We start from the raw sequence: 18,462 nt of genomic DNA on the forward strand, positions 1-18,462 counted from the left end.
TTTTTATGTGTTCCATTATATCTTATGATCAAAATGTGTCTTATCCTTTAATTTGAAGCTTCTTGCACCATTCTTGTTTTGGCTCTCCTTCCGTAGTTAGGATGTTAGAAGTTAAAATTGATTTGGTTACTTAAAATCAGGCTTTCCAAATCAAGTTCAATTAAATAAAATAATAAAACCTTGGTCTAATTCCATATAAACTTTTTTAAATTCAATTAATTTAATTAGATGCGACCCAAATCTTTTTCCGAATAAGCATAATAATTAAACTTTTTTCCTAAATAAATACGAAAGAAACGGATCATTGGAATCTCGCATTCCTTGAACCCTTGATGATTGCTCTCGAGGCGTACGTCTTGGGTTAGCTTTTCATTCACTCTTTTCGTTTCTAAAATACCTAACTACTTGGACGAAAAGAGGGGTCATTGGAGTCTAGCATTCTGGTGGAACTTTTGAAATAATCTTTTGAATGTTCATTGTCCATCAAACAATTTTATGAATACATAAAATGAAAAAGGTATTGTTGGAGTCTAGCATTCGGACAATACCCCAATTCATTGGTTCCAAGGCTTATCATCTTATTCTTACCAAACATTTGTCATTCTCTTAAAATCATTCAATACAACTTTAACCTAATTTCTCGCCCCCGTGTGATTAACAACTTCTTTTATGAAGAACATTTGTCTAATCCTTTCTAACGCATACAAACTTGCTCTTAAGGCTCCTCCACGAGTAAGCAAGCCATGTTTTACCATTAGAATATAATCTAGACACGTGTTTGACCCTAACAAACTTTAATCAATCAAACTCTTCTTTTCTCACAAGAATATTGTTTAATCCTTTCTAATGCATATACAAACTAGCGCTTAAGTCTCCTTCACGAGCATGCAAGTCAATGTTTAACCATTAGAATATGATCTAAGCATCTGCGCATTTAAAAAAAATTAACCAATCAAACCTACTTTTCTCACCCCTGTGCGATCGAAAACCTTTTCACAAAGATCACTGTTTAATATCTTCTAACTCGCATTACAAACTAGTGCTTAAGCCTCCTCCGAGAGTAGACAAGTCAATGTTTAGTCTTTAGAATGCGATCTAAACAGTTTTTCATTAAAAAACACAAACAAATCGTATTTTCCAAAACTACGAATGCTCTGACTTCCTTATTGCACTATAAGGATACGTAGGCACAAGATTGCGAGATCTTGGCGAGCACACTAATAAAAAACCTCCATTTCCCCCCTTTTGAGGTTTTCATTCACTTCTCTTTTCAATCCTTTATTCACTCAAAGAAAACAAATAATATAAGTTAACATTCAAATCACAAATTAGACTAAAAGGTTCCCGTTGAGTACAACGGACGTGAGAGGTACTAATACCTTCTCCTTACGTAATCGACTCCCGAACCCGAATATGGTTACAATGAACATTTTCCATTTTTAAAGGTTTTAACGATATTTCCCTATTCATTCATTGGAATAAATAAAGCTCGATGGTGATTCTGTTCAAATAATTTTTCCGTGACCACCGTGAGGGATCATATTTTTCGTGATGCGACACTATCCATAGGGATAGTAATGCAATCTTCAATCAAAGACAAGTTAGAAGTTTTATTAATAATGTCAGTACAAAAATACCAAGAACCATTATATAAAAAATCAGAAATCAAGTAATTAGTAATAATATCCTCAGGATCTTAAATCCTAGAAATCAAAGGGAGATCACACCAATCATCAAGCAAAAAATTAGTGTTACGACTGTCACTCAGGATGATTCTAGTGTTATTAGACACACCATCCACCTCACTCTTAATGCTGCTCCAAATGGATGAAGTAATATGGTATTTAAAAGGTATGCCACCTCAGAGCAATCTAGATTTTAACATAAGAGCCCAACTTTCAGAAGAGTTCAGGAGATCCCAGCAAAGCTTCATGTTGAAAGCATAATTAAGGGTAGCAATGGACCTCAGACCTAACCCCCTTGATCCAAAGGCCAACACACCTTAGCCGTAGCCATGATGACAAACTTGGACTTAGTAATGTCCCCATACCAAATGAAATAAATGATACATTTCTCGAGATCATCAATCAGAGATTTGGTCCAAGAGTAGAAGGTAAATCCATGAACAAGCATAAAGGCAATAGAATGTTTAACCATTTGAATTATGCCTGCAACAGTAAAATTTAATGGATTATCAAAGAAGTAAAATATAAACATTACAAGGAAGAATCCTTTTTTTTACAGGGGTAAATCGAAATTTTCTTACATTGCAATGGGTAAAATATATTTAACCCTAAAATAAATAGTAGATTAAGATCAAAATATAATTCTTTTATCTTATTTTAAAAAAATTAAATTAATAAAATTATTTGTGCATTTTTATTCTTATTCTATGTTTGCTTTTTCAAACCCTTTGTTGAATATTGGATAAATTACTTGCATATATTTAAAAAAAAACTTAGGAATATGGTGGAATGCATTCTGAAAGAGTTTAGGCTATCGAACCAATTTATTCGATGGATCATGATTGATGTTACCACTGTTTTATACAAGTTCAACAACAATGGTAAGCACTCTGATCTCCTGTAGGCTAAGGCTAAGCGTGGGATTAGAAAGGGGGATCATATGTCACTTCTCATTTTTGTTATCATCATGGAATATTTGAATCTATCTTACAAAATATGTATAAGAACCATGACTTTAATCATCATGCCAAATGTGAGAAGCTTTGCATTACTAATCTTAACTTTGTAGATGATCTTCTTCTATTCTAAGGGGTACATAAAAAAAGCTCGTCCTAAAAGTAGCAAGAGTTCATCCTAGGTTGCAAGGGCGAGCAAGTTCGGGCTAGAAGATAAAGTCAAGTTGTAATTAAAGAGACAATTTGACCTAATTAAACTCACCACTAACATAGAAGAGACATCCAATAAAAAGTTACATTACATAGAGAACACATTCAAGCTAGTTAAAGTATCTTAATAAACCCGACACAAACAATTGACTTTACATGAACAATAAAATATAAAAAGAAAACTAAATTTCATTATGATTAACAAACAAGCATAATAAAATTTAAAAAATTTAAAAAATTTAAAATATTACTTTAAATCTCATAAATCAAAAACATAAATTCAATCTCATACAATAAATACGTGATTTTAAAGAGAATGAAAATTATTAATCAAGAAGCTTTGTTTACTTCATCTCTACAATTTGTTTAAGACTTCCCATTATAAAATAAGAATCTGCAATCTTTTTCTCCACTTCTCCTCTGTCACTACATTTAGTTCGCTATAAGTAAATATAATTCGTTACAAAGTATAAATACAAATAAACTTGAGAAATAGATGAATCTTAGCTCTTATCTATTCTTTTGAGATGTCTAGCTTTTCTCTCATTTATTATCATTTTAAAACATAACAACAATGAAAATTCTCTCTCTCTCTTTTAAAATTTAAACCATTAATTTGAATTAAATGGAATTAAATTCATCTTAAAGACATAAATCTTAACCCTGATGTTAAATAAGAGCTTTAAAAACAAAATAAAATAAAGAGTTAAATATGCATTATCCACTTATAATGGGGTGAATTCCGATTTACCTTGTAAATATTATTTGATCCTCTTATAATGTTTAGTTTCTGTTTCTTTGACCGTTGATGTAACAATAGGAAATCTTCATAATTGTTGACTTGGTAGAACACATGATTTTTTTTAATTTTAATTTTTTATAAAATCCACGAGGCTTATATATATATATATATATATAATATATATTATATATATAATATATATATATATATATATATATATATATATAATATATATATATATATTATATAATATATATATATTATATATATATATTTTTATTTATTTATTTATATGTTTTTATTATTTTTCTAAAGTTTAATACTCCATAAGCAATTTTTTGTTTTTATAATTTTCTCATTTTTTTAAACAAGTCCTCGAAATTATTTTTGTTTACCAAATTGTATATTTTTTTGTACGACATAGTAAAATCCAAGATACAGTAGAGGGGAAACCAGACCAAAACCCTCGAAGTGAATAATAAATCTGTAACTAGGGAGACCTAGTTTATTCCTAACTACATTCGGGATAACGACCCTAGGCGGCTTAACCCAAGAAAGAGGCAAAGGGGAATTTATAGCTAGGGAAGCTAATAAATCCGTACAATTGTTCCCTTATCTGAAAATATGAGAAATATGGAATCTCAAATTCCTAATTTTGACGAAAACAATTGAGCCAAATGGTCCTAATATGTCAAGGAACAACAAATGGATCCTTAACATCCAACAAAACAAAGGAGGAGTCAGTTTCCAGCCAAACACTATTCCAACCAAAACTAGAAGCATAAGCAATTGTCTTAATAACTCCAAAAAGCTCCGCAATAATCGTGGAAGATCTAGCAATCTTCTCGGGAAAACCAAAAAACAAAGTCACCCAAATGAAATATTAATAGACCACCGCAGGAGGCCCAATCAGAGGAGAAGGATACGCTTGTGTTACACTTAAACCAACCATTAGCCTGATAAAACCATAAAACCTCAACAATCCTAGGCGCCTTATGCGGATGCAGATCAACATTGAAGGTCTTGGTAATGGTAAACTCATGCATAGAGGATCTCACCATTTTAGCAGTAATATTACCTATGAATGCAACCTCACTAAGGATTTGGTTGTGGGTCTTCTTCCAATATAAATCCATTGTTGAATTTGAATTGATCACATGCCCACCAAATGTTATTGATGATGAGCCCAATGGAAGCCTGAATGATAACTCTGCATTAAGGGCTCTAATTCCTATCACAAATATCCAAGATGCAAAGAAGATTAGACACAATAGGAAACTTAATCATATTAAAAAACCAGTGCCAAATATGTAAAGGAAAAGGGTAAGGAAAGAAAAGATGTTCCGCTGATTCCTGAATGACATTACAGAGGTTGTACATCGACAGAGAGAATCAACCTCTCAGCATGAGATTATCGTCGATACACAACCGATTGTGTTGTAACCTCTAGATAATAAAAGCCTTAGAAAGAGGAATATCGACATTTCATATATGCTTGAACCAATGCTGAGTAGATGAAGTAGTTGACTTGAAGCTTTAAGCATCTTTGATAGTTAAGTTCCCAGAACTAGAGTGAATTCCAATCTTGCTATCAGTCATGTTATCCATAGGGATAGTAATTTTATTAATAATGTCAATAGGAAAATACCAAGAATTATTATGTAAAAAATCATACACCAAGTAATTAGTATTAATATCCTCAGGATCTTGAATCCTAGCAATCAAATGGTGATCACACCAATGATCAAGCAAAAAATTAGTGTTACGACTGTCACTCAGGATGATTCTAGTGTTATTAGACACACCCTCCACCTCACTCTTAATGTTGCTCCAAATGGATGAAGTAATATGGTATTTAAAAGAAATGCCACTGATGAGCAATCTAGATTTCAACATAAGAGCCCAACTTTCAGAAGAGTTTAGGAGATCCCAACAAAGCTTCATGTTGAAAGCATAATTAAGGGTAGCAATGGACCTGAATCCGGACCCCCTTGATCCAAAGGCTTGCACACATTATCCTATGCCATAATGACAAGCTTGGACTTAGTAATATCCTAAGACCAAATGAAATTTATGATACATTTCTCGATATCTTCAATCAGGTATTTGGTCCAAGAGTAGATGGTAAAGCTATGTACAAGCATGGAGACAATATAAGATTTAACCATTTGAAATATGCCCGCAACAGTAAAATTTAATGGATTATCAAAAAAGTAAAATATAAGCATTTCAAAAAGGATCATTTTTTTACAAGGGTAAATCGAAATTCAGTTACATTGCAGTGAGTAAAATACATTTAACCCTAAAATAAATAGTAGATTAAGATTAAAAGAGAATTCTTTTATCTTATTTAAAAAAATTAAATTAATAAAATTCTATGTGCATTTTTATTCTTATTGTATGTTGCTTTTTCAAACGCTTTGTTGAATATTGGATAAATTACTTGCATATATTTTTAAAAAACCTTAAGAATGTGATGGAATGTATTTTGAAAGAGGTTGGGCTATCCAACCAATTTATTCGATGGATCATGATTGATGTTATCACTGTTCTATACAGGTTCAACATCAATGGCAAGCACTCTGATCTCTTGTAGGCTAAGGCTAAGCGTGGGGATTAGGAATGGAGATCATATGTCACCTCTCCTTTTTGTTATCATCATGGAATATTTGAATTTAATCTTACACAATATGCATAAGAACCATGACTTTAATCATTATGCCAAATGTGAGAAGCTTTGTATTACTAATCATAGCTTTGCATATGATCTTCTTCTGTTCTCTAGGGTGGAAGTAAGAAAAGCTCGTCCTAAAAGTAGCAAAAATCCATCCTAGGTGGCAAGGGCAAGCTGGTCCGGACTAGAAGATAAAGTTAACTTGTAATTAAAGAGACAATTTGACCTAATTAAACTCACCACTAACATAGAAGAGACCTCCAATAAAAAGTTACATTACATAGGCAACACATTCAAGATAGTTAAAGTATCTTAATAAACCCGACACAAACAATTGACTTTACATGAACAATATATTATAAAAAGAAAACTAAATTTCACTATGATTAACAAACAAGCATAATAAAATTAGAAAATTTTAAAATCTTAAAATGTTACTTTAAATCTTATAAATAAAAAACATAAATTCAATCTCATACAATAAATACATGATTTTAAAGAGAAAGCAAATTATTAATCAAGAAGCTTTGTTTACTTCAGCTCTACAATTTGTTTAAGACTTCCCATTATAAAATAATAATCTGCAATCTTTTTCTTCATTTGTATAAATACAAATAAATTTGAGAAATAGATAAATCTTAGCTCTTATTCATTCTTTTGAGATGTCTAGCTTTACTCTCATTTATGATCATTTTAAAACATAACAACAATGAAAATTGTCTCTCTCTTTTTTAAAACTCAAACCATTAGTTTGAATTAAATGGAATTAAATTCATCTTTGAGACAAAAATCTTAACACTGATGTTAGTAAGAGCTTCAAAAGCAAAATAAATAAAGAGTTAAATATACATTACCCACTTATAATGGGAGCGAATTTCGCTTTACCTTATAAATATTATTTGATTATCCTCTTATAATGTTTAGTTTCTGTTTCTTTGACCGTTGATTTGACAACTAGGAAATCTTCATAATTGTTGACTTGGTATAGCACATAATTTTTTTTAATTTTTAATTTTTTATAAAATCCACGTAGTTTTATATATATATATATATATATATATATATATATATATATAATATATATATATATATAATATATATATATATATATATATATATATATATATATATATATATATATATATATATATATATATATATATATATATAATTTTTATTTTAACTTATTTTATACTTTTTTATTTTTATTTATATGTTTTTATTATTTTTCTAAAGTTTAATACTCCATAAGCAATTTTTTGTTTTTATAATTTTCTCATTTTTTAAATAAGGCCTCGAAATTATTTTTGTTTACCAAATTGTATATATTTTGTATGACATAGTAAAACCCAAAATACAGTAGAGGGGAGACCAGACAAAAATCGTTTTAGTGAATAATAAATCTGTAACTAGGAAGACCTAGTTTATTCCTAACTACACCCGAGACAACGACCCTAGGCGGCTCAACCTAAGAAAGAGGCAAAGGAGAATTTATAGCTAGGGAAGCTAATAAATCCGTACAATTGTTTCCTTATCTGAAAATATGAGAAATAGGGAATCTCAAATTCCTAATTTTGACGAAAACAATTCAGCCAGATGGTCTTAATATGTCAAGGAACAACAAAGGGATCCTTAACATCCAACAAAACAAAGGAGGAGTCAGTTTCCAGCTAAACACTATTCCAACCAAAACTAGAAGCATAAGCAATTGTCTTAATAACTCCAAAAAGCTTCGCAATAATTATGGAAGATCAGGAAATCTTCTTGACAAAACCAAATAACAAAGTCACCCAATGAAATATGAATAGACCATCGTAGGAGGCCCAATCAGAGAAGAAGGATCCTCCTGTGTTAATCTTAAACCAACCAATAGTCGGATACAGACACAAAACCTCAGTAATCCTAGGCGCCTTATACGGATGCAAATCAACATTCAAGGCCTTGGTAATGGTAAACTCATGCATGAAGGATTTCACCATTTTAGCAGTAATATTACCTATGAATGAAACCTCAATAAGGATTTGGTTGCGGGTCTTCTTCTAATGCTTAAAGCCATTGTTGAATATGACTTGATTACGGGCCAACCAAATATTGTTGATGATGAGCCCAATGGAAGCCTGAATGATAACTCTGCATTGAGGGCTCCAATTCCTATAAAAAATATCCAATATGCAAAGAAGATTAGACACAATAGGAAACTTAATCATATTAAAACACTAGTGCCAAATATGTAAAGCAAAAGGGTAATGAAAGAAAAGATGTTCCGCTGATTCCCAATTGACGTTACAGAGGTTGTACATCGACAGAGAGAATCAACCTCTTGGCATGAGATTATCGTCGATACGCAACCGATTGTGTCGTAACCTCAAGATAATAAAAGCCTTAGGAAGAGGAATATCGACATTTCATATATGCTTGAACCAATGCTGAGTAGATGAAGTAGTTGACTTGATGTTGTAATCATCTTTGACAGTTAAGTTCCTAGAACTAGAGTGAATTCCAATCTTGCTATCAGTCATGTTATCCATAGGGATAGTAATTTTATTAATAATGTCAATAGGAAAATACCAAGAACCATTATGTAAAAAATCAGACACCAGTGATTAGTATTAATATCCTCAGGATCTTGAATCCTAGAAATCAAATGGGGATCACACCAATGATCAAGCAAAAAATTAGTGTTACGACCGTCACTCAGGATGATTCTAGTGTTATTAGACACACCTTCCACCTCACTCTTAATGTTGCTCCAAATGGATGAAGTAATATGGTATTTAAAAGGAATGCCATCTCTAAGCAATCTAGATTTCAACATAAGAGCCCAACTTTCAGAAGAGTTCGGGAGATCCCAGCAAAGCTTCATGTTGAAAGCATAATTAAGGGTAGCAATGAACCTGAGACCTAACCCCATTGATCCAAAGGCTTGCACACATTATCCTAAGCCACAATGACAAACTTGGACTTAGTAATGTCCTAAGACCAAATGAAATTTATGATACATTTCTCGATATCCTCAATCAGATATTTGGTCCAAGAGTAGACAGTAAAGCTATGAACAAGAATATAGACAATAGAAGATTTAACCATTTGAATTATTCATGCATCGGTAAAATTTAATGGATTATCAAAAGAGTAAAATATAAGCATTTCAAAGAGGATCGTTTTTTTACAGGGATAAATCGAAATACGGTTACATTGAAATGAGTAAAATATATTTAACCCTGAAATAAATAGTAGATTAAGATCAAAAGAGAATTATTTTATCTTATTTAAAAAAAAATTAAAATAATAAAATAATAAAATTCTATGTGCATTTTTATTCTTATTCTATGTTTCTTTTTCAAACGCTTTGTTGAATATTGGATAAATTACTTGCATATATTTTTACAAAACCTTAGGAATGTAATGGAATATAGTCTGAAAGAGGTTGGGCTATCCAACCAATTTATTCGATGGATCATGATTGATCTTATCACTATTTTATATAGGTTCAACATCAATGACAAGCACTCTGATCTCTTGTAGGCTAAGGCTAAGCGTGGGATTAGGAATGGAGATGATTGTTGAGAATGTATCACGTGATCAAGTGTGAGTAGTGTGGATAATAGTTCCATATTGGTTGGAAATGTAGAGACTTGAGCATTTATAAGCGAGAGAACTCACTCACCTATCACCTTAAGGTTTTGGGTGAATATGTGGTGTGTCTCTCATAAAAGGTGTTGCTCCAAAAAAGAAAGTCTCACAATATTCAATGCTCCATAGTGAAAAACTCACAAATGGTATCAGAGCCTTTGGTTTCAGAAAGGGACCGACTTACTTGTATCGAAAGTCAACGACGTCAGTGTGGTGAATAAGAAATGTTCCATTGAAGAGTGTCAACGGGGCCAGTGTGGTGAATAAGAAACGTTCCGTGTGGTACAAGAATTTATGAAAGTAGGGGGGCATTGTGGACTCACACTTGAGGGGGAGTGTTGAGAATATATCAAGTGATCAAGTATGAGTAGTGTGGATAATAGTCCCGCATTGGTTGGAAATATGGAGACTTGAGCATTTATAAGCAAGAGAACTCACTCATCTATCACCTTAAGGTTTTGGGTGAATATGTGGTGTGTCTCTCAAAAAAGATGTTGCTCCAAAAAGGAAAGTCTCACAATATTCAATGCTTCATAGTGAAAAACTCCCCCAACAATAATATGTCACCTCTTTTTTTTGTTATCATCATGGAATATTTCAATCTAATCTTACATAATATGCAGAAGAACCATGACTGTAATCATCGTGTCAAATGTGAGAAGCTTTGTATTACTAATCTTACCTTTGTATATGATCTTCTTCTATTCTAAGGGGGGGAGTAGAAAAAGCTCGTCCTAAAAGTGGCAAAAGCCCATCCTAGGTGGCAAGGGAGAGTTGGTCCGGACTAGAAGATAAAGTTATCTTGTAATTAAAAAGACAATTTGACCTAATTAAACTCACCACTAATATAGAAGAGGCATCCAATAAAAAGTTACATTACATAGACAACACATTCAAAGTAGTTAAAGTATCTTAATAAATCTAACACAAACAATTGATTTTACATGAACAATAAAATATAAAAAGAAAACTAAATTTCATTATGATTAACAAACAAGTATAATAAAATTAATTTTTTTAAAAAATATTATTTTAAATCTCAAAAATCAAAAACATAAATTCAATATTATACAATAAATAAGTGATTTTAGAGAGAAAGAAAATTACTAATCAAGAAGTTTTGTTTACTTCACCTTTACAATTTGTTTAAGATTCCATATTATAAAATAAGAATCTTCAAATCATTTTCTTCACCTCACCACTATCACTATATTTAGTTCGCTATAAGTAAATATAATTCGTTACAAAGTATAAATATAAATAAATTTGAAAAATAGATGAATCTTAGCTCTTATTTATTCTTTTGAGATGTCTAGCTTAACTCTCATTTATGATCACTTTAAAACATAACAACAATGAAAGTTGTCTCTCTCTTTTTTAAAACATAAACCATTAGTTTAAGTTAAATGTGACTAAATTCATCTTTGTGACATACTACCTCCGTTTTTTATTATATGTCACTTTGGAAAATTATTTTATACCACAATATAAGTCGTTTTATAATATCAATGAATCATTAGTGTTATTTTTCCTATTTTATCCTTAAATATTTATTATTCTCTCTCCTTTCAATTATATCAATTTGTTTTTCCAATACAATTAATGAAGGATAATTTTGTAAAATCATTCATAATTTATCTTTTTCATACCATAATTATTACATTTCTTAATACGTGTGAAAAGTCAAAAACGACTTATAATAAAAAACGGAGGGAGTAAATCTTAACACTGATGTTAAGTAAGAGCTTCAAAAACAAAATAAAATAAAGAATTAAATATACATTACCCATTTATAATGGGAACGAATTTCGATTTACCTTGTAAATATTTTTTGTTTATTCTCTTAAAATGTTTAGTTTATGTTACTTTAACCCGTTTGCTGATGTGACAATTAGGAAATCTTCATAATTGTTGATTTGGAAGAGCACATGACTTATTGTTTAATTTTTTATTTTTTATCAAATCCACGTGGATTATATATATATATATATATATATATATATATATATATATATATATAATATATATATATATTATATATATATATATATATATATATATATATATATATATATATTTTTATTTTAAATTTTTTTTATAGTTTTTTATTTTTATTTATATGTTTTTATTATTTTTCTAAAGTTTAATACTCCATAAGCAATTTTTTGTTTTTATAATTTTCTCATTTTTTTAAACAAGTCCTCGAAATTATTTTTGTTTACCAAATTGTATATTTTTTGTACGACATAGTAAAACCCAAGATACAGTAGAGGGGAGACCAGACCAAAACTCTCGAAGTGAATAATAAATCTGTAACTAGGAAGACCTAGTTTATTCCTAACTACATTCGGGATAACGATCCTAGGCGGCTTAACCCAAGAAAGAGGCAAAGGGGAATTTATAGCTAGGGAAGCTAATAAATCCGTATAATGGTTCCCTTATCTGAAAATATGAGAAATATGGAATCTCAAATTCCTAATTTTGACTAAACAATTAAGCTAGATGACCCTAATATGTCAAGGAACCACAAAGGGATCCTTAACATCCAACAAAACAAAGGAGGAGTCAGTTTCCAGTCAAGCATTCTTCCAACCAAAACTAGAAGCATAATCAATTGGCTTAATAACTTCAAAAAGCTCCGCAATAATCTTGGAAGAGCAGGAAATCTTCTCAGCAAAACCAAAAAACAAAGGTACCTAAATGAAATCTGAATAGACCACTGCAGGAGGCCCAATTAGAGGAGAAGGAGTCGCTAGTGTTACACTTCAACCAACCAATAGCCGGGAACAACCACAAAACCTCAATAATCCTAGGCGCCTTTGGAGGATGCAAATCAACATTGAAGGTCTTGATAATGGTAAACTCATGCATGGAGGATTTCATCATTTTAACAGTAATATTAACTATGAATGCAACCTTAATAATGATTTAGTTGAGGGTCTTCTTCCAATGCTTAAAGCCATTGTTGAATATGACTTGATTACGGGCCAATCAAATGTTGTTGATGATGAGCAAAATGGAAGCCTGAATGATAACACTACCTTGAGGGCTCCAATTATTATCACAAATATCATGTGCCAAATATGTAAAGCAAAAGCGTTATGAAAGAAAAAACATTCCGCTGATTCCTGATTGACGTTATAGAGGTTGTACATCGACAGAGAGAATCAACCTCTCAGCATGAGATTATCATCGATATGCAATCGATTGTGTCGTAACCTCCAGATAATGAATGCCTTAGAAGGAGGAATACCAACATTTAATATATGCTTGAACCAATTCTGAGTAGATGAAGTAGTTAACTTGAAGTTGTAAGCATCTTTGACAGTTAAGTTCCTAGAACTAGAGTGAATTCAAATCTTGCAATTACTCATGTTATCCATAGGGATAGTAATTTTATTAATAATGTCAGTCGGAAAATACCAAGAACCATTATGTAAAAAATCAGACACCAAGTAATTAGTATTAATATCTTCAGGATCTTGAATCTTAGAAATCAAAGGGGGACCACACCAATGATCAAGCAAACAATTAGTGTTGCGGTCGTCACCCAGGATGATTCTAGTGTTATGAGACACACCCTCCGCCTCAGTCTTAATCCTGCTCCAAATGGATGAAGCAATATGGTACTTGATAGGAATGACACCTCTGAGCACTCTAGCTTTTAAAAAAAAGAGATCAACTTTCAGAAGACTTCGAGAGATCCCAACAAAACTTCATGCTGTAAGCATCATTAAGGGTAATGATGGACCTGAGACCTAACCCCCTTAATCCAAAGGCTTGCACACCTTAGCCCAAGCCACAATGACAAGCTTGGACTTAGTAATATCCCCAGACCAAATGAAATTTCTGATATATTTCTCGATATCCTCAATCACATATTTGGGCCAAGAGTAGACGCTAAAGCTATGAACTAAGATATACGCAATAGAAGATTTAACCATTTGAATCATACCCACAACAGTAAAATGTAATGGATTACCAAAGAAGTAGAATCTAAACGTTACAGGGGGGATCCAATTTTTTTACAGGGGTAAATCGAAATTCGCTTTCATTGTAGTGGGTAAAATATATGTAACCCTATGATCCGCTGTCGCGCGCGGATCAAAAACGAGTATTTTTGACAAAACGTAGTTAGCGACAAATTGACTCGGATTATCGTTCTCACAAGGATTCTTGAATGAATTAACCAATGATAGTAACAATTAATGGGGTTTTGGTTGGTTTAGGATTCAATAAAAAATAGATTAAAATAAGTGATTATTGAAATAAGTTGTAGCAACAATTTACTGATTCGGTCTTTGCCTATCTTCGACTATCGTAATTCCAACCGCAGATTAACTATTCCTATTCGATTATAATATCAACTGACAAGCGCAATTGATAGTATAAGTTGTATGTTCCTATTATCCGAATTAAGCAAACGGGATTAAGTTTCATGAATTAAGCAAACATGAATTAAACGGACTCGATAACGAATTAAGCAAACGAAATCGTGACTATAGTTAGGATCACACAATCAATCGGATTAAATCAATATAGCATATGTAAATCGGATTAAGCAAACAAAATACATATATTAATATTGAAAGGAATAAAAAACCTGAATAAGAATTACTAAAATCTCAAGGTATCGGAACCCGAATACAGCAAATTGTTTGGATCGATTAGTTCTTCATGAGAATTTTTTGCCAAAGCTTTCAAGTATTTCGTGAATAGTCATTATCCTCCTGTTATGCGGCTGCTAGGTAAATGGAAAACAAGGAATTTGGTTTACAACCCAACTGGATCGAAAACATAACCCAAACCCAAAACTAATGATCCAAAACTTAAATAAAACTAATGTTGCAACTTGAAACAAAATTCTGGAATTTTGAGCTTCAAATCTGACTTCGACTCCAACACGAAAGTCGTAGCTCTCTCTCTTAGCTTTCCGGCGATTTTTAGAACGCCTCAAACGGATTCCCGGAACTCCAGTTATGATCGTTTCCGCGCAGACTGCTAAAGCTGAAAAATAAGTGCGAAAATTAAATTAAACTAAAAATAAAATAAAATATGAAAACATAATAAAATATAAAAATAAACAAAATAAAATAAAGAAATGCCTAAGTAAAAATTAGGAGAATTGTGCATAAATATGCACTTATCACCCTAAAATAAAATAGTGTACTAAAATCAAAATAGAATTCTTTTATCTGATTTAAAAAAAATTAAATTGATAAAATAATAAAATTCTATGTACATTTTTATTCTTATTCTATGTTTCTATTTCAAAACTTTTGTTGAATATTGGATAAATTACATGCATATATTTTAAAAAAAACCATAGGAATGCGATGAAATGTATTATAAAAGAGGTTGGGCTGCCTAACCAATTTATTCGATGGATCATGATTGTTGTTACCACTGTTTCATAAAGGTTCAACATATATGGCAAGCACTTTGATATCCTGCAGGCTAAGCATGGGATTAGGCAGGGGAATCTATGTCACCTTTCCTTTTTGTTATCATCATGGAATATTTGAACAAAATCTTGCACAATATGCAGAAGAACCATGACTTTCATCATCATGCAAAATGTGAGAAGCTTTGTATTACTAATCTTACCTTTGCAGATGCTCTTCTTCTGTTCTCAATGGGGGATTATAGATCTGTTGAGCTTATTTTGCATGCTTTCAATACTTTTTCCTTATCTACAGGGCTTAAAGCGAGTCCTAGAAAGTGTATAATTTATTTTGGAGGAATGGATGGTGACACTAAGTTGAATATTATGGAGCTTACTGGTTTTAGGGAAGGCCCTCTCTCTTTCAGATGCTTGGGTGTGCCTCTGACTAGTAAAAATCTATCCATTCATCATTACATGACACTGGTGGATAAAATTGTGGGGGCAAATTAAACACTGAAGCACTCATCTTTTGATCTATGCAGGGCGTGTCCAACTTATTAAAAGTGTGACATTTGCCATTGCAAACAACTAGATGCAATGTTTCCCCATCCCTAAACATGTTATTCATAAAATTGAATGTGTGTGCAGGTTTTTCCTATGGATAAGTCCCGTTGCTTTGGATACGGTTTGCCGGCCTAGAACTTCTGGGGTCTTAACATCATTGACCTTAATATTCGGAACAAAGTGACTATGTTAAAACTTCTTTAGAACCTAAGTGGTAAGTCGGATGATTTATGGGTAAAATGGATCCACACATATTATATGAAGAAAATAAACAATCTGATGAATGTTTGTATCAAAATGCATAATTCCTAGATTATGAAAAATATCCTTAAGCGACGAGATAATATAGAAGGTATTCAGTCTTTATGGGATCAATTGCAAAATAAGGATAAATTTGTTATGAAGGACGTGTACAATAGACTTTGTACAGCTGAACCAAAGGTTCATTGGCATCACATTTTCTTGTGTAATATGGCTAGGCCCAAAGCGTTAATGATGTTATGGATGGAATGCCATGGAAGATTGGCTACTAAACACCGTTGGTTGAAATTTGGTTTGGTGAATGATGGGTGTTATTGCTTTAGCTCAGAGGAGGAAACTGTTGATCATCTCTTCTACGGGTGTACTGAACTTAAAACTATTTGGTCCAAAGTACTTGTTTGGCTCCAAATTAATAGAGAACCACATGATTGGAAAGAGAAATTAAATTTACTGATTCCTTGTACTAAAGGTAAGGGATGGAGAACAACTATTCTGAAATTGACTGCTGCGTAGACCCTTTGTGGAGTTTGGAGATACCGTAATGATAAAAGTTATGGTAATAGTGTGAATACTACTAAAATAGTTGAGAGCATTATAGACGTGAAAGGAGTTGGTATAGTGAAAATATAGGGGACACATATCTAACATGATGATGGTTTAGTTTTATCTTGTTTTGTCAATTTGTCGTTGAAGGCTGGATCCAATCGATCGTCTTGTACTCCTTTTTCCTCTTTTGAGTTAATACAAATTTTGTTTATCAGAAAAAAAGAATCATACTATATTAATTTTTATTAATCAAATCGTTTAGTGGTTGAAATTCATGTTATTTTTTATAACCTTTAATGCCATTTTACTCATAAAATAAATATTTAACTGTTAAGTAATTAGCAATTAGTAATAATGAAGTCTTTAATCATCCTGTCTCTCAAGGCTTACTTAAACCATTAATTTATTAAAAAATTCTTAAATTTTAGGATACCGAATCAAAACTTACACTTATGTATTTTCTCAATTTAACATTTATTATTTATTTATTTCAACGTAATACTTTGAACTTTTTACGAAAATAACCCTATTTTTCAAAAAAATTCCCAAAATAACCCTGTTTTAAAAAAAAAATCTCAAACTATCTGTTGATTGTAATTTTAAGTGTCGGATTTTTGTTATCGTCTCCACAGGGATTGTGAGATATCTCCGCCTTTCGACATTTGTTTTAATTCTTAACTTAAGGTAACAATGGTTTTTGGTTTTAGTCACGGTATCTTGCATAAAAGTGTAAGAAAATGCGGTAAAAGATTTGGTTTTAATATTTGAGAAATATTGCCAAAGTTAGGGTTCGACAATCACTTTGCATGCATATGTTCGATCAACAAGACTTATAAACTCCTTTAGATGATAAACTATTTCACAAAGTCCTCCCAATGTGTTTATCTCTAACACACATTATGGGTTTTCCCATTTTGATCCATTGTTTATCTCTAACACAATCTATCAAAATGACAACTTTTTGGTTCAACTTTATGGTGAACAAAATCATTCATTACTATCTCTAGCTAACAAACAAGATTGGATGAAAACCTAGGTAAAGAGTTGGTAAACATCTCTCGATCATAAACCAACACAAAGAGTTATCGATAAAACAAAGTTTTGACCATATATTCATCATTAAAGAGTTTACAAATGAAGATCATCCCATTTACATACAAAGCTAATGATTATCTACATCTAACCTTGACAAAATGAAGAACTTAGCTACTCATTTTCATGGTAGCTTGGTCAACAAGTTTCGAAAGAAGGTTGATCAACATCCGAGTCGAATAATCGAGATTGGATGGGAATCCACCTTCTTTTTGTGAAAGATTGTTAAGAGATGAAGAGAAATGATAAAATGGGTTTCTAGGTCACAAAATGATCCAAAAAGCAATGCAGGAAAATATATAAGAAAATCTAAGTTTTTGTCCAAAAAGTAGCCCTTGCTACTTATAGTATTATGGTCTGAGCTGTCATGCTCGCTAGACGAGCAGAATGGTTCGCCTAGCGAGCCCCTAAAATAGGCACCAGAGGCACCTGCGCCCAGAGAAATATCCTTTTCCAGATTTGCATGTTCGCTAGGCGAACAACACCTTCGCTAGGCGAAGCCCACGCTTCAACCTTCGCTCCAGCGAGTTTAGGAGGTTTTGCTACTGGAATTGCTCGCTGGGAGCTCGCTAATGGCTCGCCTAGCGAGTGAGTGCTGGCTGCTCTTTTGACCAAGTCTGGACGTGTTCGCTACCACCTTCGCTGGCTGCTCGCCTAACGAGTATGTTGATGTTTGCTACTGTAAAATACTGGAGATGTTCGCTGGTATCTCG

This window comes from Lathyrus oleraceus, chromosome 5 (assembly GCF_024323335.1).
Source record: "Lathyrus oleraceus cultivar Zhongwan6 chromosome 5, CAAS_Psat_ZW6_1.0, whole genome shotgun sequence".
In the NCBI taxonomy this organism is placed as follows: domain Eukaryota; kingdom Viridiplantae; phylum Streptophyta; class Magnoliopsida; order Fabales; family Fabaceae; genus Lathyrus; species Lathyrus oleraceus.